Raw genomic sequence first — 22,959 nt, forward strand, 5'->3', positions numbered from 1 at the left:
TTACATTTTGTAACAATAGGTGTACAAGCTGCTTTGTGACGTTCATCAACATCATTTGGGTTGTAAAGAATATTACATTGTTTTTGGTCTATGAATTGCATGATTGATTGCATGTTTTGTATTTTTGAACTAACATCTTCCCAGCAACGCAAGATCATGCTCCAATATACTAGGTCACGGGCTGAAATTTTATTGCATTCTGCGCAATATCTATTTTTATAGTGTATCCTTTTAGATTGGTCTGTTACAGGGATGATATCCGAAAACTCTTCTAGAGTTGTCGGACGCTTTGGCTGAACACATGCTTCTATTTCAGTTTCGTTTGATGAGTGAAGACATTTGGATACAAAGTAATAACCTTTTCCTTGAAGAAAAGGATGAGATTCTTCAACGAATGCTGCGTGCTGGCAGTGGTCTTGAGGTTTATCTTTATTAATGTTGCTAAAGTATTTGTCACTTTGATAGTCCGGACAACAGTTCCCAGTGATTTCGCAACTTGAACTGCAGATACAGGGAACACAACATTGTCGTGTAAGTGGATTAGATCTGAGACCCAATGAAAAGTTACATAAACTAACAAATGGACAATATTGTATATGGAGTCTGGTGGCTTCTCTTGCAAAGGAATCGGGAATACTTTCCAAAAATGATTTAACATCATCTCGAGATAACATGCTCTCAATTTCGTCATCAGTAATGAAGTTATCCGAAGGAAACTTGAGCGTTTCATTGTAATGGTTGCCAACACCTCCTGACCTGAAATGGTCGGGTAAATAGAGTACATCAGTATCATTTAACTCTGTGCTATTATCTACTGCAAAGTCGTTTGCAGAAGTGTGGTTCACAATGTTCTTCAGCAAGACCATAACTGATACTATAAAATGTATCCAAAAACACTTTCTTGAAGACATTCTGTTTGATTATTTTGATCCTTAGTGAATCCTTGAAAATCATTTCTGGATTCGTTTCATCCCACAAGAGGCATTCTAAAACCTGCAAGGAAGAGATAAGTTTATTTAACATATTTTAAAGCAAGGTACCCTGAACCGTTTCTGAAACGAACCAAGTGGGATCAGCCGTTAGCATTTATTATGAACGTTATTCAATATTTAAGTCAAACTCTGTATAAGGTGGATTTGAATATTACTATCTTTCCACCTTTCTTGTAGTTTTTGAACACATTCATTAATTGGAAAAACTGGCTGTGACGCACGATTTTAATCAGTTCTAATATCTTATTCAAGAAGTAGTGTCTTATAAAATACAAACATTTACCCATATGCGCCAGAGTTAATCCTTAACAGGCTGCCCCCATGAAATGTCTCCGGTTTGACTAGTTGACCTTGTGTCAATAAAGATTAAAACAAAAATAAACAGCAACATAAGCTATTAACATCTCTTGTATTGAGTCAAATATTTGATATAAATTGGATCTTCTTGTATTAGGCCCAAAAAAATCCTTATTTGCGGGTATTGATTTCAATTATAATCTTCTGAACTTCTAACAGTTTTTCCTGCACATTTGGAAAGCATAATGGCAAGAGTTTAGATTGGTATAAACTTCTGATCATAGAAAATTGTTTTCTTTCATTAATAAACTAATATGTAGCTTACCTCACTATTTATGACCAACCAAGCATGTCGTCTGCGAACACCATCACGACCATCGTAAAACGTGAAGTGTGTGTGCTGACAGATACTATGGATATTATAGAGCTCTCAAGCTTATTCATAATTTTTGTACGCACCGGGATATTTATTTATTAACATTTAACTTCATGAATTATTCATTAAGTGCACACCCAACGGGGACGAAATTTGAATGATAAAACGATGTACCAAACAACATAGTTGAATGCGATGTTTTTTTGCTTTCATTCATTAAACTAGGAATGACTGGGAATGAAACATTTTTATTCAATTATAATTCGGTGTCTATGGATAGAAAAGGAATTATAATTATTCTGCAAGTATTGCGTGGTTAAATATTAACATTAACATGGTTGTGTATACTAGTGGTGATAGGCAGCAAGTTTTATCTAAGCACCAGGTCATGGCATATACGATGAAACAATATATAGGCTACACTTGAAGAAATGTTTTTTTTCCCGAGCGAATGATGGACAATAGAGTCACATTTTGCATAGTTTTGCTGCCAAATATACATTTAGACAAAAATGTTGGACTGATACAGTTGAATATAAATGCAAAAGTAAATATTGATCAGCCTGATTGATTACATCGGTTTAGATATTTCGTGGCTTCCACCACAATACTGGACTGAGCTAAGTTAACATAGCTTACAAAATGGCTGAGATTTAATTCAACCCTTATGTGGATTAAAGCTACATATAACTTCATTTTTACGTTTGCTTTATTGATTTAAAATATCGTTCTAAATGATACAAATGGTATTCATGATCTGGCAATCATTCAAAAGAAATCTAATTCTAATTCTAGCCCACCATTTGAATACCTTAGAATCATTCAGAAAAACGTTTAAATTCATCTTCTATTTATCACCATTTTTGAAATGTGAAATCTATGATATTCAACCGCAGCAAGTAATGAGTGTAAAACATTCCAACAATTTCTTAATCCACTACTGCTTTCATTGTGACAACATTTTTTTTTTGATATTTCAACTTGAGTCGGAAAGATTCTAAGCAATCAGTAACTGATTAAAGTATATTTTCTTACTGTCTCAGTCATAATTAATATATCCGTCATATTTATGTATGTACGTTGTGAGACTAAAGGGAACGAAATATACTACATTGGAACATTTATGGATTAATCCTATTTCATTCTGGAATAAAACAGTTTAAACCGAACAAAAACGTACTCTATGTTCATAATACAAGACTCACCTTCGCCAAATTGCCACCTTCGCCAAATATTTAATAAAATCTGTAAATAAGAGATGAGCATATATCTTATCTAGAGTAAAAACCTGACACGTCGTTACCACGTTCCTGTTTACAAGTATTGCCACCATCCTATGGTACTTAAACTAAGTAACAGTATGAAGCGAAAACAGCAATATTTGTAAAATTCAACAAACACTTTGTTCCCTGGAATATAAAGTGAAAATTTAAAAGGAACTTACTGCATTCTGACTTAAATCCCCAATAATCCATAGTTTTCTATAATACTTTCAAAATTATATAATGTTTCGTATGAATTCCAAGAATTCTGAAAACGCGCATGTACCGATAGTCTTGATGTAACAAAACTATTACGCCTCTATGGTCTTAAAATAAGTGACAAGAAGAGAGAAAACAAACAAGTTTTATATGATATAATTTAATTCCATAAAGTACAATGTGAAAAAGTATTTAAAAAACTTACAGTATGAAGAATGAAATCCGACCAGTCTCAAATGTTTATGAAGTCAAAGGTATCGAGTAATCCGAATGAGTTCTAGGGGTATTGCAAAGGATGTTATGTATTGTACTGATGTATCAACAGTACAGAAGAATCACTATGATATAATCTCAACATGTCATTAAATAAATTTGCAGTATCTCAGTGATAAATAATCTGCATCTTTTGAGCACTGTAATTCCAACGAATGATGAAATTATATAAATGCATCAATCCCTTCACTATAAGTGAATAATTTATAAGACTGGTCGGTACTATTAAGAATGTCTAATGTTCCGTAATGATTCTGTTACAGAACGTACTAAACCCAACAGAGAGCGTTTGCACATTCAACTCTACAGTAAACAGGTGAGCTGCTTTAACACTGACTAATCAGAAATTTTGTCAACCCTGCATGTAAGAAATCATATCCTGAAATTATATCACGTGACGTTTCAAAAGTTTAACTCAACCTTGAACTCTATGAATGAATATATGCTCTATACATGAATGACTTATCTTTAAAGAGAGAACTGACTATCGATGGGAAAATTAGTATTCAAAATGTTTCTAACTATATAACCCTTACAAATAATAATCATGAATGATAATACTTATAACATACGTATACATAGCTCAATTATATAATACGGGATGTCTTCGAACGGGTTCTTAAGTGTTACATATATTTGATTTAATTTATATTTGATTTGATTTGTATTTTATTTCATTTGATTGTCTGTGGGTTTTGGAATCTTTACATGTTAATATAATGTAATTTTGTTTACTAAGAATTTGATATTTTCCAGAAAATTCATTTGGACCTGATTTTTCCTCAGATACCTAATAATAGAAACACTTGGTTATATCTTTGACATAGTTACTAGCCTTGATTGAGGGTCAAGTAAACAACCTTTCCTGAAATAAGTATGTAATATTAACACGTACAAGCATTATTAACATAACTCATCATCTACCCTACGAGTTGTTGTGTCATGGCATGGTAACGAATGGATGGATGGAAGATTGATGGATCGACGGATAAATGGCTGGTTGGCGGATTTGACATGTTGACGAATCTTTCTGTGGTTGGATAAAATCGAATTCCAGTCACTAATGTCATAACCATATCTCTAAAATGTAAACATATCATCTAAAGACAAGTTGATGCTTAGCAAAGACATGTTTAAGAATGATCTTGTGTAACATACCTTCTAAAAGTGAGTGGCAAAGACAGGTGATTGTATCATAAAATTAGCCTCTTAAGGCAGGCATGGTTGAACACTAATATTCTTTGTGTCAAAACTCTTTTCATGTTGAGTAACACATTTTACATTTTTTTATTTCTAATAGCCATTGTATATTTAGCTAAAAGATACGTACACTGTAAACATGTTTGGAAGATCCGATGCTTCTGCCTGTCCAGCGTAACGTATGACAGTTTGCTCTGGTGATAAAGGTACACTTCGAAGGTCAATGGGAAGCCTAACTCACTTATATTTATTGAACGTAACCTGTCTCTTAATTTTGTTTCTCTCATGGCTCCAACCTGAAAAAGATGAAATGAAGATCTAATCAATACCCATGGAAGTACTCAAAAATATTTGAGACCAAGAAATGCTATCGGCCATCCAAAGTTTATGTTGACTCTTCTTTTCATGGCTGAAATAGTATCTTTACAACAAAGCTCACCTTCGTTCATCCCGTAAAAGTTTAGCCCAAAAAACATGTTAGAAAATAATTTCTCAAATTTTAGGATTTCTTTTTGCATGTAAACAGTAGATGAATTTCTCCAGGAGTGTTTGCTTTCATTCGTAGAGCTGATGGTTGTGTATTCATTATGATGTATCTTCTCATATTATGAAACGAGCTGAACTTTGACAGCAATAACTGCATCATACAATTCAAATCCCATCGTCAAGTATGCATTAATAATTTATGTTGGAAAAATTTACAGATTGTATGTTAAATCTATTGCATCTTAAGATAATCATTAATGGCAGACTTATTAAGTTGCATGCGATATTGTCCATACTTAAGACATATATAATGTACGACGCCCGGTGTAACATTTCTAGTGCCAATAATTTTGACATCAATTGAGGATCAAGTGACTATGTTATCATTTCCATATTGGATATGCTGTTCTGGCAAATAAATCTGAAATCCTAGTTTTCGTCGTCTTATCAAAGTTTAAAAATTGACAATGCCAGAGATTCCCGGTAACTCAAGATTTTATGCAAGTCGTTTTAAAGATATTGATTGTCATATACAGTTTTAATTTGTTTTTGAAAAAGAAGGCTTCGACGAGTCAAATGATTCGAAGGTATATTGCTTTAAAGATCGCATGTTGTGTGACTTGTTTAGGTAATCACCAAGTCTGTAACACATTTGCTTTCTTGTAAAACCTTAGGTTGTTACGTGAAAATATTTATTGGCTGAACGAGTCGTAAAATATCATACAATATTTTATTTTACACCAGGAATACCACTTTGTTCTAGTTTACACTTGCACATTTGTAACGTATATATGCCTTGATTTCTGGAAGAATAACACATAATAAAAACGTCTTAAGAGGGTCGCCCGGATTTCATGTGCTACGAATGCGGTTAGCAAAGGCATGTTGACGTGCATCATAAAAAGATAGGAAAAGTTTTGGAACAATCGCCATAATGTGTGTATATATGATCTGTGATTACTGAAACGAATATGCCCAAATTTGTAGATGTCACAAAGATAACACCTAGGAAATTTATAGGCGTCTTAATGCTTCAGATGAAGATAATAGAGAATAGATACAAAGTATGCATGTCGATGAAGATGATGTGATAATGTCGACAATGCGCTTCATAATGATGATGGTGCTGGAAAAATGGTAAATTATACTGAATGATCACTCAGACGTTTGAAGTAGCTGACTCTAAGTACGAGGTGGATAAAACCATGGCATTGCTGAGGAATAAATGGCCGATCCAGAATCTCTTGATAGTTAGATGAGAATTACTATACAAACCAGTGTCACTATTCAGTGATTATATGAGTGCTTACAGGAGCATCGAACGTGACAAAGTTACCCTCCCATTTTACAGCATAATGTTGCCCAAGTGCCAGGTAGGTTCCTCTATTGTAGTTAATCACGAGAGAAGAGGGGGTAACTTCCAACACGTTTGTGTCAATTATAACATTGGTTTCAACAGCAATTAAGACCAGACCAATGAATTTTTTAATAGTTTCAAATGAGAACATATTTCCTTCAATTGATCTTTGTCACCTAAGCAATTAAATTGGGAAACCGTTTATTGTTATTTGTACATAGTATTATCGTATTATTCTTGCCATGATATAGAAATGCAACTATTCCTTTTTATTATTTCAATAATGATGATAATAATAATAATAATAATAATAATAATAATAATAATAATAATGATAATGCATAGAACCTATTTTTCAATCAAACAATAGTGATATACATGATATAAATAAATAATACAATTTTGCTTTTTATGTGTACGTTTATTCAATTAAGGGTTTCCTGTGTTTTGATCAAATAATAATAATAATAATAATAATAATAATAATAATAATAATAATAATAGTAAAACATCCCTTAGTTGCCCTTTTAAGAACAAATCCCAAGCCTTAATTATTTTGCTATTGCAGCCAATGTCGCAATTTTCTATATTTGCAATTAACATAATTATCAAAGTACATAAGATACGAGGATTTTGCCCTATTTTTCATTAATATAAGCTATTGTTAATAGAGCAATACCTCACCTCATTTGTTCTTAAGGTCAATGTGTTAACAATTATTTACTTAAAGTGTATTAAATATGTTAATAATGTTAAGTATATTTAATGTTTCATGTTTCTAAGAAGTAAGCAAGATGATTATTGCAATTTTAATTCAAGACTTGATTTTTGTTGCGACTTAGTGAATGTTTCCATTATAGATGATTAGTTTTCTACAACATTCTCTTCCGTCATAGGGCAGGTGAGGTGTTATAAATAAAGAATTCATTACTTAAAGTCGGTTCGTGGTATCATTTTTAGCTGTATTCAGAGATTGTGTGAAAGGAATAATTTATGTAAATTACTAATTTGAATTACAAAGTGCTCAGTGATTTTTTTCAGACTTAAGCCCTCTTCTCTGTTTATTGAGAACTCATTCAAAGACATTCTGGATTGCATAATTGTGGTACATCAGGACATTCAAAGCCGCTGTTGGATTTCATCCGAAATACTATCTACTTCTTTATATTTTCATAGTGATAAAGAGTGCTATTGCACACATTTTATAAATCTTTTGTGAGAACAGCAAAAATTCACAATGTCATCTAATGAAGTGAATTTTACTCCAAGTCATACACAGAAAGGGCTTAAAGTCTATGAATGAGAACGAAATTCATGAGCTTGGCAGATATAATGATCTTTCTGAAACAAAAGCATATATAACAAAACAAGCGATAAATACGATTTAGATTCAGTATTTGATGGAAAAATAAGTTTGGATTATAGCGCTTTGGGTTCAATTAATAATTTTGTCTCTGACAGGAAATTAAAGAAATTACAGTTTTAAAGAAATTCACATTGCATAAGAATTAAGAAAACGTCTTCTTCAGATAGAAGTGATGGAAATGCAAATCCAGGAACAGAAAGAGGATAGACAAATGCAAAACTCAGAGAGAGAGAAAGAGAGAGAGAGAGAGAGACAACGGAGAACTACAAACGCAGATAGAGGAAGGGAACAGGCAGAGGGAAATAACAGAGAGTGAGATATACATCCACAGAACGAGAGAGAGAGAGAGAGAGAGAGAGAGAGAGAGAGAGAGAGAGAGAGAGAGAAGAGAGGAAAGGAGGAGAGGAGAAGAGAGGAGAGGAGAGAAGACAAGACATGAGAAATCCATACAAATTAAATGAGAAGAAACGTAGAAAAATATACACAGAAAGAAAGATAGAAAGAAAGAAGAGTGTGAAATGCAAATGTAGCGAGAATAAAGATAAATGCAATATAGATTGAATAAATATGAACTGACAGGTGGAGAACGCGTCTTCTCCCTTTACACTCCAATTCATTTTTTAATGTTACCAGAATTTATATGGTTTGCACCCATTTTTCAAGAAAAGGATACAGATAAACCCTTTCCTTATTTTCAGGAAATTGAAATGGCAACAAAGCATCGGATTTTATTATTACAAAATGTACATTTTAGAAATATTCAAGAAGTTTACACTTCGCTATCGGTGCAACAAAGTGCCGGTTATGTTGCGGGTAAGAAATATTTCTTAAAAGTATATTGGTTGATACCTAAAATATTTTGACAAAGGTTTAGGAATTGTATAAATGATACTGGTCAACCATATATAATTCATACTAGGAAAAGAATAACTATTTGATAGCTGGTGCTTGAAGAAGGCTGATAAAAATTACGATAACGTAAGACAGTTCATATTACTAAAGTGTTCAAAGACTGTATTTATATTGATGTAAAGACGTATATTGATGAGCACAATGGATAATCTTTGGTAAAGGCTGCCAGAAAAGATAATGATTATTCCTTGACTCACAACGTTTTATTTGTCAATAAGTGTTTCTCTCAGCAGTGCTTTCGTAAAATAACCATCTCAATTTCATATGAGTAGATACAATCTTCAATCTGGCGCGATTTATTAAAACGAATCACGCGTCTGATAAAACTGATTAGAAATCCTTATCGCTTCCTAAGTGTACTTATAGTAAAAGAAAGGACACGTCATTTCTGAATACCACAGGTTGAAACATAAACAGCAAATAAGGACAGAAATATTCCAAATGCTCTTATTTCAAAGAGACAAAGTGTCTGGTCTTGTAATGAACGTAAGTCATTATTTAGGTAAAGAAAAGAATCAATTTGATACAATTTTTGAGAATTATGAAATATTCATATTTAATGGTTCCATATCAGTTATAAGTTGTAATGCCTTACCTATCCCTATTAAAATGTTACGGTACACATGAACTATTCGAAGTTTGTTCTTTTATTCTGTTTTGCCTTTATTTAAGACGTTTATTCAGGTGAAAGCATTTTTTTCAGGGACTATAAAGCACTTTGTTATTGTTGCTTGCGACTGTGTAAATTTGGCATCAGACTTTGTCTCAAGACGAAGCAGGGAGGGTGAACCGATCACTTTCTAGAGCACTCCATTTATGAAAATAAATTGCCCTACGAAAATGAACAAATAAGTATCAATTACATTAAACCGAGGCCTCTAACCCAGTTAGCGTATACGTTATTTTTAATTTGACATTTGTTGTAAAACTTGTATGCGTCCTTGTTTACCAACTCGACAGTCACTGTTGGTCGTCACCCACCCTGATGCTGGTGGCGTAAACAAGTGACAGGTCTCTCAACCAAAAATGTTATCGATATCTATTCGATATCGCAACCGAGAATCATATAAATGTATCCTGACAAATCTATGAGGAATCGCTTGCGCTTTTGAGAAGATTTTTTAAACTTAATCATATCCGCGTCCCTGAACACCAAGTCTGGTGGATGTTTCTTAATTTGTGAGTAGCAGCACCATTAAAAACAACAAGAAGATTGCAGTTATCTCTGATCACATTAAGTATTTGAGCATATCGCTGAGTAACATATGTAATATTGACGTTTTTGTGTCTGCCTCGGGAAACTATCCAAGCTGGATTTGATTCGTTGTCTAGCATCAAATCATTTTATACTACCAGATGGTCAATACTACCATCACGATCATCTACCAACAGCGCATCGCTGATGTCAGTAATAAAATCAGAAATATCATTGCCGTCCTCATCCGAAACAAATGGACTTATTTTAATTGCTTGATACAATTTGGTAGCTCTGGATGATGCTTTACTGCTCTTGCTTTCGTGTCGCTGAGAAATCACCGACAGCCACATTGTAGCAGTCTAATAATTATACAAGTTTATACTGTCTTCGATGCATGGTACTACCCCCTCCCCCCACCAGAAGTGGATCAAAAACAATTACGACGATGAATAAAGCGTGAGCACTTACAGGCATGTGTGTAAAATGTGGCACCAAAAATATAAATTTATCTCCCACTTGACGAATGTCAAGAGTGATGATATTGCTGCTTCACTTTTAAAATTACCAGGCGCTCCATGCGCTAAGTATCCTGGCGAGAATCATCTTCCTGGATATAACTACTGTGGTCCTGAAACCTAACTTGATATCTGACCTGACGAGAAAGATCAACCAAGACCTGAAGAGTATCAAATAAATGCGATTGATGCAGCAAGTGTCGCACGTTCTGTTGCAGAAGATTGGTTAGCACGACAGGTATTATGGCAAATTTAACTACCACCAAAAAATAAAACTCAGTACGCACATTGTGATGTCGGCACTCCCAATGAATTTCTTCAGGCAGGTATGATTTGTTTTTACCATATGATACCATTGAAACTGGTAAACGTCAATCACGCAAATAAAAATGCGCGTCAACTGCGGTTGACGTTGACTTTGCCAGTAGATATAATGAAGCAGAATCACTATCAACATAAACAACAACCGATGTTGCATCTGCGTTTCACCGAATTTATCAACGTGGCGGCCTGTGGTGGCTTCAATTGCTACACGTTGATATTGGCAAAGAATTTCTTGGTGTAGTAACATCTTTGATGAAACAACATAACGTCAAAATCAGAAGAGGGCACAACTTAATTCATCGTGTTCAGACAATCGTTGAGCGACTTAATCGAAAACTAGCAGACGATTGTTTGAATATGAATGCCAGCAGGAAATATATTTGAACAAAGTTCAGGCAGACAAGAGGTCTCGTTAACGGATTGCAAGATTATCGAGTATGATAGGAACATTAAACAATGACATTACTCGAGGAATTTCTATGAAACGTGTTAGTGCAATCTCAAAGAAACGCATATCATTTAAGTGACATGACTCTTTCTCAAAACAACCAGTACTAGGTAATGTGACTGTCAAATATTTATATGAACCTGGTGAAGTTGAAGGTGGTTAAAAAGAGCGACTGATCCGGTCTGGAATGTAACCACACATACAACTTCCAGCGTGGTAAGATAGACGGGTAGACCTGCAATCGACAAACTAGATTCGACTGCTTCTCAACGTTGATTTGTACGTGAACAGTTACAAGTTATTCCTGAAGATACTCAATTACCACCGCCTTCACTTTTTTGAAGGATGATTCGCTAGCAGGACACCAGATCCTTGACGTCGATTACACTCAAGACAGGTCAACATCACATTTTCACATGTGGGGCCGAGACTACCATTAATTCTATCCACGTTAAATTATTTTACATCACTAGGGGAATACTTCCACAACACTGATGTGTTTCAGATGGCAAAATGATTATTTTGTCATTGCAATGTTGTTTATGATCATATGAACCTCCTTGTGTAAACTTACGAATTTTTTCTAAGATCTTTTGCAAGTTTAGCTTCGTATTTTACAGCATCAGGATTTAATTGTTAATATGAGTATGTAATACCATCATGAGACGCAATAACTTCACCTCTTGCATAATATTTCGATGAGCAGTCTGAGGTCCGCTGCAGCTTCGTTCAGGTACTATATCTTTTTTGCTTTCCCACTTGGCGGCGTTCGCAGTGACTTTGTCACCGGGATACTCGTTTATATACTGGGCGAATAACTGGCGTAGTTTTGTCGCTCATTAGTTTGTGTTCGCGATTAATATCAATGAATAATCTGTTGATATCATCTTCGTCATATGCCCTCATGCCGGCGATATATCCCCAAAACATTTCGCTGTGACATTTTTGCCGTCCGGAGTAATTTCAAATTTGTTAATAGTGAATTTACCACGGTGTTTAGCTTTTATTGATTCACACAGCCGAGAACTTTCACGATAATGTATACCTATTTTTTTCTCAAATAACGATTACTTGTCTGTGATAAAATCAGATAGTTGAAGTTATGGTGGTCCTTGATGAAAAGGTGCTATATCTGGCCATCCTAAAACTGTTCGGATCGACGACTGATATATATCGACGGTATATTCAGGCGTCGATATTTCTAACGCGGCTGATACCGTTGGCTCATGAACCATGATAGCGATCTTGATTTGGTTCTGCGTTGGAACTCATTGTTGACATGTTCGATTTGATATCTCCCGTAGGTATTCACACAAAATTTGTCTCGTGTTCCACATGCGGGGTCGCTGTAAGACTTAATTTTATTCGCAAATACCAATTAATTATTTGCTTGCGACCCACCAGATGACTTTGCACTTATATTTCGCCAGCTGTAATATTCTCACAATTGTGCTAGAGCTATTTCCTTGGCTGGAATTGCCGTTGGAAAGCTAATGTTAAACTCAAGCTTATTTTGAGCTCGCTGACATCATAGTGGTTGTTAGTGGTGATGTATTAGCGACGATATAACTAGTAATTCTTGTGAAATTACTATTTAAATCCTGATTCTAATCAGGATTTTATATACCTGTCATTGTCAGAGTCGGCAGCGTTTCTACCTTGACAGAGTCAAGAGGTTAGTTTCCAGTTGCTTCATAGTAAATCTTAATCATTTCTTCAAATCCCTGATCCGATATTAGTCCATCGTTGAACCCTGTTGATTTCGCGTGTGCGTGTGTCACAGCTTAAACCAACGTTGTATATTCATGTAATGTATCAGCCGTGCATTGCATTTTCTTGAGATGATATTAAGAATAGCAGCAGCACCAGTTATAACCGCAACACAAAATAATATTACTGGTATTGTTATGTATGTTCCTTATAATGCCCTATATTTACTATTTCACCGACTATAGATGATGCCGAGTATATAATTATGTCCGTAAAAAAGACACGTCTGGGGTATCTTTGTTTGTTTTACTGTATGTGTATCAATTAATGAAATTTTTGATTTGATTAGTGTTATTGACGCTTGTTTGTTGATTTTTGTAGGAAATTTTAATTTCATGAATGGACTGCTCTAAAAGTGGTATATTAACACACTCTGCTGCTCAAGAACCGTGACTATCAAAGCAGATGATTCTTTGCATACTGAGAGAAATTATGAATTACTGTGCAATAATTTAGCTGCAGATAAGGTCAGTGTTAATACAGTTGTAGCTGACCAGATGTTTCGGATCAAAAAGTTGATACTTTTTATATCAAAATCCATGATTTCCAACTTCTTTGTACAGTTACTAGAGCAATGGCGTCAGCTGCTTATCAATAAAATATTCCTTTAGCTGACACATTTATTGGTCAGTCATTAGATGAGGTCATTTTTGCTCATATTATGGTCAATAAATATATGTTTATCAGAGTAATTCATTTGTTATTAACCATCATTCTCTATATTCTAATCAGGTTGACAAAAGATAAAGACTCGATGTCGAACATAAAAATGATTTTGAGATTCGCTGATTATTTCAGATGGTCATTAGCAAACCCAAAGACCCAGTTCTGTGTTGTCCTTTTGAGATGACACAGACCACGTAAAGCGTCCCGTTGTGAAGAGTGGTCAGTGAACAGTCAACATTTTGTTCCGAAATCATATCGACAGGAAATCATTAGTCTAACTCTTGAAGCTCAGTTTGCTGGTCATGCAGAGGTCATAAGATATTTCATAATTTTTATTGGTCTAAAATTAACATTGATGTTTCTGAATAATGGAAATCTTCTAACACTTGCAAATCAGTATGAAAACCTAATTAGAAGATAAGAAATCTCATCTGCTACCTATTCCTGCAGCTGGAGTATCATTAAGCAGAATGATGTTAGACATTCAGAAATATTATGCATTCTGAACCAGAAACATCCACATATAACATCGGAACAAAATGTTAACTAAAGGAATTAATCGTGAGTATGAGCTATATTTCATGATAATCCAACACGAACAAATAAAATCTGTCATGACGTTCTGACTGTAAATTATACACCAGTGACACAGAATTCTTACAGGATGAATCCTCTCAAGCAAAATTATTTGAAAACTGAAATACAATGCTTATTGGAGAATGTTTTATAAAACCAACTTAAAGGAACTTGAGTTCACCATATATTCATGTGCCTAACATAAATAATACAATCCGCATGCATACTGACTACGCAAAAGGTATGTATGTATGTATGTATGTATGTATGTATGTAGGTATGTATGTATGTATGTATGTATCTATGTATGTATGTATGTATGTATGTATGTATGTATGTATGTATGTATGTATGTATGTATGTATGTATCTATGCATGTATGAATGTCTGTCTGTCTGTCTTACTGTATGTATGTATGCATGTATGTGTATGTCTGTCTGTATGTATGTTATGTATGTGTGTATGTATCTATGTATGCATGCATGCATTTATGTATGTATGTATGTATGTATGTATGTATGTATGTATGTGTGTTTGAGAGAGAGAGAGGGAGACAGACAGACAGACAGACAGAAACAGACAGACAGAGACAGAGGAAGTGTGTGTGGATGTGTAAGTGTGTGACTCATATCATGAGAATGAATGGTCCAGATGATAATTAATACATTAAATGTATGTATTGAAAATATTCCGAGTCAAGTTTCGGAACCTTTGTTGTTATTTTATAGTTCTGAAGAATTGATGCTACGAACAATATTCATTATTTTTATAGCGATTTCTTTGCGTTAAAGAAAATTCAAAACAATAAAAATGTAACCTTACCTAAACGATAGGAAATGATTTTAAGGACAGTATACTTGTTGTTCCATTTTTTTAAAAATGGTTTTAGTTATCGGATAATTGTTCCCATGGATATTATTATTATCCTCGCTAAGTACTTTCCGTAATTTTCTCCTTGATTTTAATGTGGATTCCATTTGGATTCCATTAATTGTTTGGATATTTAATTGATTATATAGTCCCACAGGATAACAATAAAAATACAACAAAAATAACATTCGTTTTTACACAATCACGCAACTTATTAATCGTCGTTAGATATCTCTTGGTGCAATTATTTTTTATATTACTAACGCATTTGATTCATTCACATAGTTTCAGCTCTAGTGTCACGATTGTTGATATTGGTATTTCTGTAATTAAATAGTTCGTGGCCTTTTAGAAGACAAAAAAGCTATTGGTTTACATGAAATAGACCTCGGTTAATTTTGTTGAAGTTAAAAGTCAGCATATGTCTGATAACAAAGTGATTTCTTCATTGTGTAAAATTGCAAAAGTATACATCACAGCAATGATTTATTTACTTAACAAAATCCGAAAATGAAAACTTATTTTCAGATGCAGAATGTGTGATTACGATTTTAAAATTCACGTTAATTGTCTTGTAATTGGTTACGTACTATTGGAATAATATTTATGGAATTAATGGAGATTAGACATCTCTTCCTTTTAAAATTCACGTTAATTGTCTTGCAATTGGTTAAGTACTATTGGAATAATATTTATGGAATTAATGGAGATTAGACATCTCTTCCTTAGCATTCATCTTAGTTATTGGTCGTATTTTTGCTCGAATATAGAAGACTGAAAAATTAATAGAAGCTATCAGTTACAATTAGTATCATTTACTGAATGATACGAGTCCTATAAGACTATAATGTAATTATCACTGGACAAAAACAAACCATTGTTAAATGTATAAAGGCCAGTTGACCAGTAAGTTATGCACTAAAAGGAATGACGTCAATCCACATCAGTCTTGAAGTAGAGTATGGCTAGAACCCACCTGTTTGGTTTGAAGTGAAACTAACCAATTAAATGACGTTAGTATAAATACTTACATTGTCGATATATATATATATATATATATATATATATATATATATATATATATATATATATATATATATATATATATATATATATATATATATATATATATATATATATATATATATATATGACTGATTCTACAGACTACGTACACTTATAAATGATAAACCTCCCAGAGTAATACCTCTTATTTCTTTTCTAAAAAATCTCTTTTCAGTTCATATTGTTTATAATAATGCTATTGAAAGAGTTTGATCAAAGTCTACACTCTGCACGATCCAACAATATTATGATTATTTTAAACATTAAATGTTTCACATCTGAAATAGCAGTGATGTAGTGTAATACTTTATTTGACTTAATTTACTTACACTCATTCTATCGCTCACCATATAACGTTCTACGGGATTTAGGATTTTGGACTTCCCATCCCTCACCATATAACGTTCTACGGGACTTAGGATTTTGGACTTCCCATCCCTCACCATATAACGTTCTACGGGACTTAGGATTTAGGACTTCCCATCCCTCACCATACAACGTTCTACGGGACTTCGGATTTTGGACTTCCCATCCCTCACCATATAACGTTCTGCGGGATTTAGGATTTTGGACTTCCCATCCCTCACCTAATCTGATCCCACAGCTTCAATCCAAACAGGGTGTTTCGGAAAAGAAAAAAAACTTTTGTCACATTATAACTCTTTTGGTTACATCCATATGCAACACAGTGCATCATATTTTGCTGCACAAAATCACGATCGTAAGATATATCACATAGACATTTAGGTGGGGAAAATAAACACTTGAATAGCTAAGTTAAAGAGAAGGGATAAATGTACGTTATATCCGTTTTGGAACGAGAAAACTACTGATTATTTAAGGAGATTTTTGCCGAATAATAATGTTTTCATGAACAAGAGCGGATTTTTAAATCTAATCAAACATTTGTATGGTGTGCATACATAACAAATTCGTTTTATATTACTATACAAATATCACATATATATATACAATATAGGTGGCCAGTGACCTTTAAAGTTTTGTTGGTGAAACGCAGTCCTAGTTCTGGGGGCCTCGAATGGCCGAGTGGTCTAAAACGGTCACCGTTACGGATCACTGCCATCTCAACTCTGCTTGCGTGGGTTCGAGTCCAAGGCTCGGCTAGCGTGGGTACGTGGGAAAGCCTGCCAGTAACTTCTCGTGGGTCGGTGGTTCTTCCCTGGGTTTTCCAGGGTTCTTCCTCCACCAGTTATACTGGCCACCATGTATAGCCTATCCTGTGCTGCAAAATGGCGTTAAAAGCTAGAACAACAACAACAAAGTCCTAGTTCTACTTATCAGTTCTCTTTACCTATGGCACTTGTTTCCCATGGATCAAACATAATCTGGTATTTTGACGATCTAGGAACATTTAAAAGATCCCTCTGTAATGCATGTGTTATGTACTTGTCATATGGACCACTAATTGACCATAGGACTATAATGGCTTCTGTCTCTCAGTTCCTATTGTACGCTGTTTTTCGGAATCTCATTTACTTCATAAACATTTTATGAAAGAGAATCGTAAAATTCTAGTTTTTTATGGCGTCTTAAGCGATTGTATGTAATGATCACCTACAACTATTTTGAAGTGTAGAAGACATGTTCATCAGAACTATCCAGCTTGTGTTGTTTGCTTTGTAATGTTATTTTATTGCTTCTTGAAAAAGGCCTCTCACTTCCTTGTAACACCTCGTTTAAGTGTATCGGTTTATGTCTTCAAATATCAAACTCTATTCTTGCAATAATTATAAATATTAATTTAAATAATTTGCTGGTCATTCTTCACAGAAAATGCAATTTGAATACATCGAAAAAGAGGCATAAACACATGAGCTACACGGATGTTTATAAAAGCATTTCGAGGAAGGATGGCTATGCAAAGTCCATTTTTCCGTGCAACTTACTCCAAATATTTAATTCGTAAGTTAAATAAATTATTCTGGGCTCACCAAGTTCATAGATCATTATGGGAACGTAAATGTGGTATAAGTGATAGAAAATAAATAATAATACCTGCTTACAATAAACTAAAATGAAATACTGTCAAGAAAGATCGGTACTAAATGAAATCTTATGCATAATTGAATTTGTGGGGAAAGGTAATACGAATTTTGCATGAATTTCCTTTAACATGGAATATATCAACTAGTAGATTTAGCGGTAGAGAGGGCGAACAGACGTTTTGCTGGAGCGTCATTTTAGGAAAATTAAAGCCTAAAAAAGGGTCAACAGCATGAAACCAAAACCTCTAACTAACCGAGAGTCACTCTCTACCGGATTAGCTTTTTCTGTTACTTTTTTTTGGTCGTTGCTGTTTGTTTTTTAAAGTATGCGCCCGCGTTTACCCACCGTGATACCTTATTGTACTCGCACCCACTCTGCTGATATAATTAAATCATTGTTATATCAACAATGGTACCTGCTATGGAGTCTCAAACAGCTAGATTAGCTCGAGAGAGATTAGAAGCAATCAATAAATTTCTTCCCGTTCGTGATTCTGTTAGACAGAAACTACAAAAACGTCAAGAATATCAAGCTGAATTTGCAGAGGGTACACAACAATTGTTTAGACATGTTACAAAGGCTACCAAATATCTTCTTCCCACGTTAGAGCAAACCGCTAAAGCAACTGGAAAAATAGCAGAAAGAACTAAGAAAACAAAAAAGATTTTACAAGAACTTCCAGTTGAATTAGTTGTAGCTCAACCACAATTACAAAAAGAAATACAACAAATACTTGATAGTGTTGACAAACTCCACGAGGATGTCGACGATGCGATGTAAGGGATCTTGTTACACCTAAACCAAAACCGAAAATAAACCCACCAGCCCGATTTACCCAATAAGGTCGTAAACTACTTCGAGAGAAAACTGTAGCGGTTTCTGCAACAGGATATCAACATCGCGATAAAGTATTAGATCCAAACACCGCCAGTGTTTTAGAAGGGAATTGGGTACCTTTTGTATTTCTAAAGTCCCGTGGTATATTTAAAATCACTGATGAATATAAGGATACATTTGCAGATTCTAAGACAGATGCCGAGGAAGCTAAAAGAGCGCCATTACTCGGAGATATATTATCGCCAAGATAATTGCGATTCAACCCACCTCGGATTGAGGAAGAAGAAGCAATTGAAAGTGGTATTGGTTCATTTAACAGGGGGTGGTGGCTTTGTTACTCCATGTCCTAGCAACATTCTTTCTGACGTCGAACGACTAGAAACCCTCATAGGATGGAAACGTGCTGAAAATAATTCTCCAGAAATTATTAATAAAACAGCTGCTATTTGTCGAAGATCATTTACAGTCGGTATCATGGACATCGGTGTTTAACGGTCTCTTATCGATGAAATCGTTGATGATTACCACAAAGATTAGATAAATAAATAATAAATAAGATGATCGTACATAAGGCTCAACGTCGACCTGTAATGGTCAGGGTGATATATTCGCGATTACCTACTTATGAAGTAATTTACGATGATGGGCTCGGCGATGTTGCTCAGGGTCTATTCAGAAGGATAGCCCCGAAGGCCCCGAAGGCAATACCGATTGTAAAACAACTAGGAATTAAATCTAATGATGTTATTCGTCAATATATTCCTGGCGCGATTGGTGATGTTTCGAGAAATAAGTAATTACAAATTCGATCTTGACAGAAGAACTCCTGACTTGCGGTGGCGAACTCTGGTCGATCCGACGAAAACTCTGACTAATAGTATTCGAGATGCTTAAAAAGAATTTCGCAACGATAGTGCATCTCACTTGTGGTCAACATTAAAAATCATACGCGATGACTTTGTTATCGCCGATGGTGTTCCGCTAGTTTCACTGATGCTGCAAAAACGATGATCGAGCGGAAAAAGATTATTGGTTATCTCGACGATAAAAATTTTTTTCAGAATAAAGTTTGTTGTGCTGACAAAAACAGAGAATACTTGGATTATCCGAGACAAATATTACCCTGTCTTTCATAATAAAAAGCTTGCCGGATTAAATAAAGATTCCAAGCCAGGAATGTTGACTGGTATTGACAAACCGTATTACGAACGAGCGTATTCTATGACCGCTGTCATTGATAGAATATGTTCGCTAAATGATAAACCCAGCGTCAATGATCTTGCGCCGATGAAATTGTCAAGGCTAAATTGTGTAGCCGAACGAGTAATGGAGCATTTTACAAACGCGATACGTGGAAATGGCTTAGCGACTCAGCGAGGTGAGAAAATAAAGAATTGGGCTGAATCAGTCAAGGATACGGGAGCTACAACAAATGATGTTGCTGAATTAGAAAACAAATTAATATTCCCAATAAGACTAAAAACGATAACTGGAGAGATTTTGTACGAATCAAAGAATAAATCGAGGGGAGCTTCAATTGAAATTATTGATCATAATGCACATGCGTGGACTAGCGCAGTAACATTATTTCCACGAAATCGAACTTTTAAATTTTACCAGGGAGATATGTTTGATTTTATTATCGAAATAAGTAAGAACGATCCTGTATCAGTATGGTTATTAAAAAGTTCTGAAAACGACCATAAATTGTTTAGACCAGATGGAAGTATCTGTATCTAAGAAAAAATAAGTTTGATCAGTTTCTAAGACTTAAAACAATCTTGCGCAGCGATATTTATCGTCGAATACACATAACCCTGACGATGATGAACAATTGCTAATTAGTTGTTTTACCGTTTCGTCAGTCGTAGCTCAGCTTGTTCGAAAGAAACATTCGTGGAAACCAACACGCGCTGAATTTCTTGAAAAAAGATGTGCAGCTAAGCTGCTGAGAATATGGACACGTTGGATTGTGGAATACTAAATACAAGCACAATGGTGTTATCTCGGTTGATATGGTTGCATATTATCCAGGAAGTGTTCTTGGTATGGTTGAGTGTTCTGAGTATTTTAAGAGATTTGGATATCCCACACATGAGATGACCATTGTATCGAGAAATCGACCATTACCCGATTTTGATTTGACTGGATTCGCCTGTATAGAGTCATTCGAATTTGATAAAGGTCTTCATCCGATCTGTTATGTTTGTTTGGGTAAACACTTTTAAGAAATAATGTGTGCACCATTAGTACTGTTACGATATATGCTCGATGCAAAAATACTGATATCGTTGATTGTAAGTGAAGCAACTATATCATACCGTTCTCAGAATGAAGTTTGGTTACTATCACAAAAGGAATATTCGGAAGAAGATTCTGATATAACTGATTATGAAAATAAAACAACAAAGGATCTTGGCAGCAAAATAATCGGTAAATTTACCCAAGAAGGGGCATATGATCATAAACGACTTTGTGCAAGATTAATTATAGATGATGCTGAGTTAGATTTTATAATTGCTGATACAACGAATAAAATACGTTTATCAGTCGAGAAATAGCTTTCTTGCCAAATGGAACTAAATTAGGTACAATTGTGAGTTATATTGCAGCGAGTCACCGCAGTTTACTCATTCAAGATCTTCAATGCTTGTGTACATTTCGATAAATCTACTTTCGATCATAAATATAGTTTCTGAGTTTACTGTCAGAGTCGCTACGGATTCATTTTATGTTAATAAAAAAAATTGCTAGAACAACTACATATCCGCGTTTATGCTTCATGGGGTGAATGGAGAATAAAGCGAGAAGAAATACTTGATTATACGGAGTCTGCTGATGTTTCGATTAAGGATATTTATCGTAAAAATGATCAAATATCAAAATTATAATCTGCACCATCTGGATATGATCCAGTAGCTAGACATAGGATACGAAATTACATTTGATTCATCTCAGGGGTTAACTATTTCTGATACGCGAGTTTAGGTCGTCGATGATGGTATCGAATGGTCAAACTTAGTTTGTCTCGCAGTGTCTTGAGTCAGAAGAATATCTCACCTGGGGAGAATTGTCACAGACGCTACAGAACTAATGGCGATGTCCTCGACAAATGTCGAGGCGACAATGATATAGTAAGAAAATAATTAGCTATAAACAGTGTGACAAAATAAACGTGACTTTGATCTCGATGCTGAATTTATCATGACGCTAAAACAACGACATAATACTCATTGTGCGAGCTGTAATACAGTAATGTTGTGGAGCAATATTCCTAATAATCCAAGATCATTTACTGTAGACAAAATTAATATTAGTCTTGGTCATACACGCGAAATGTCACGTTGACCTGTCTTGAGTGAAACCTACGTAGGTGTTAGCTTACAAAAGTGATCACGGAGGTAATTGTGTGTCTTCAGGAATTACTTGTAATTGTTCACTTGTAAATTCTCGTTGAGGGGCAGTTGAATCTAATCTGTAGATTGCAGGTCTACCTGTTGCTCTTACCATGCTCGATATAGTATGTGCTGTAATACTCCATATAGGATCAGTCTCTCTTTTTTACCACCTTCAAGTTCACCAGGTTCATAAAAATATCTTACAGTTACATTATCTAGTACTGATTGTTTTGAAAAGTCATGTCGTTGTATACGTATGTATTTTTTGTGATCGCGCTAATAGGTTTCATGGCAGTTGTTCGAGTTATTTCATTATTTAACGCAGCTATCACACTTGGTAATCTTCCAACCGATTCAAGAGATCTCGTATCTTTCTGAATTATTTCCTTCGCGTTTTGATATCCAAATAACCGCTCAGCAAGTGTTCGGTTAAATCGTTCAACAATTGCCTGATGGCGATGAATTGCAGTATGTCTTCGTCTGATTTTGACGTTATGGTGCTTCATCAACGACGATACTCCACCAAACAATTCTTTGTTAGAATC

Source organism: Sinohyriopsis cumingii, chromosome 7 (genome assembly GCF_028554795.1).
Source record: "Sinohyriopsis cumingii isolate HCF-2022 chromosome 7, ASM2855479v2, whole genome shotgun sequence".
NCBI classification, from domain to species: domain Eukaryota; kingdom Metazoa; phylum Mollusca; class Bivalvia; order Unionida; family Unionidae; genus Sinohyriopsis; species Sinohyriopsis cumingii.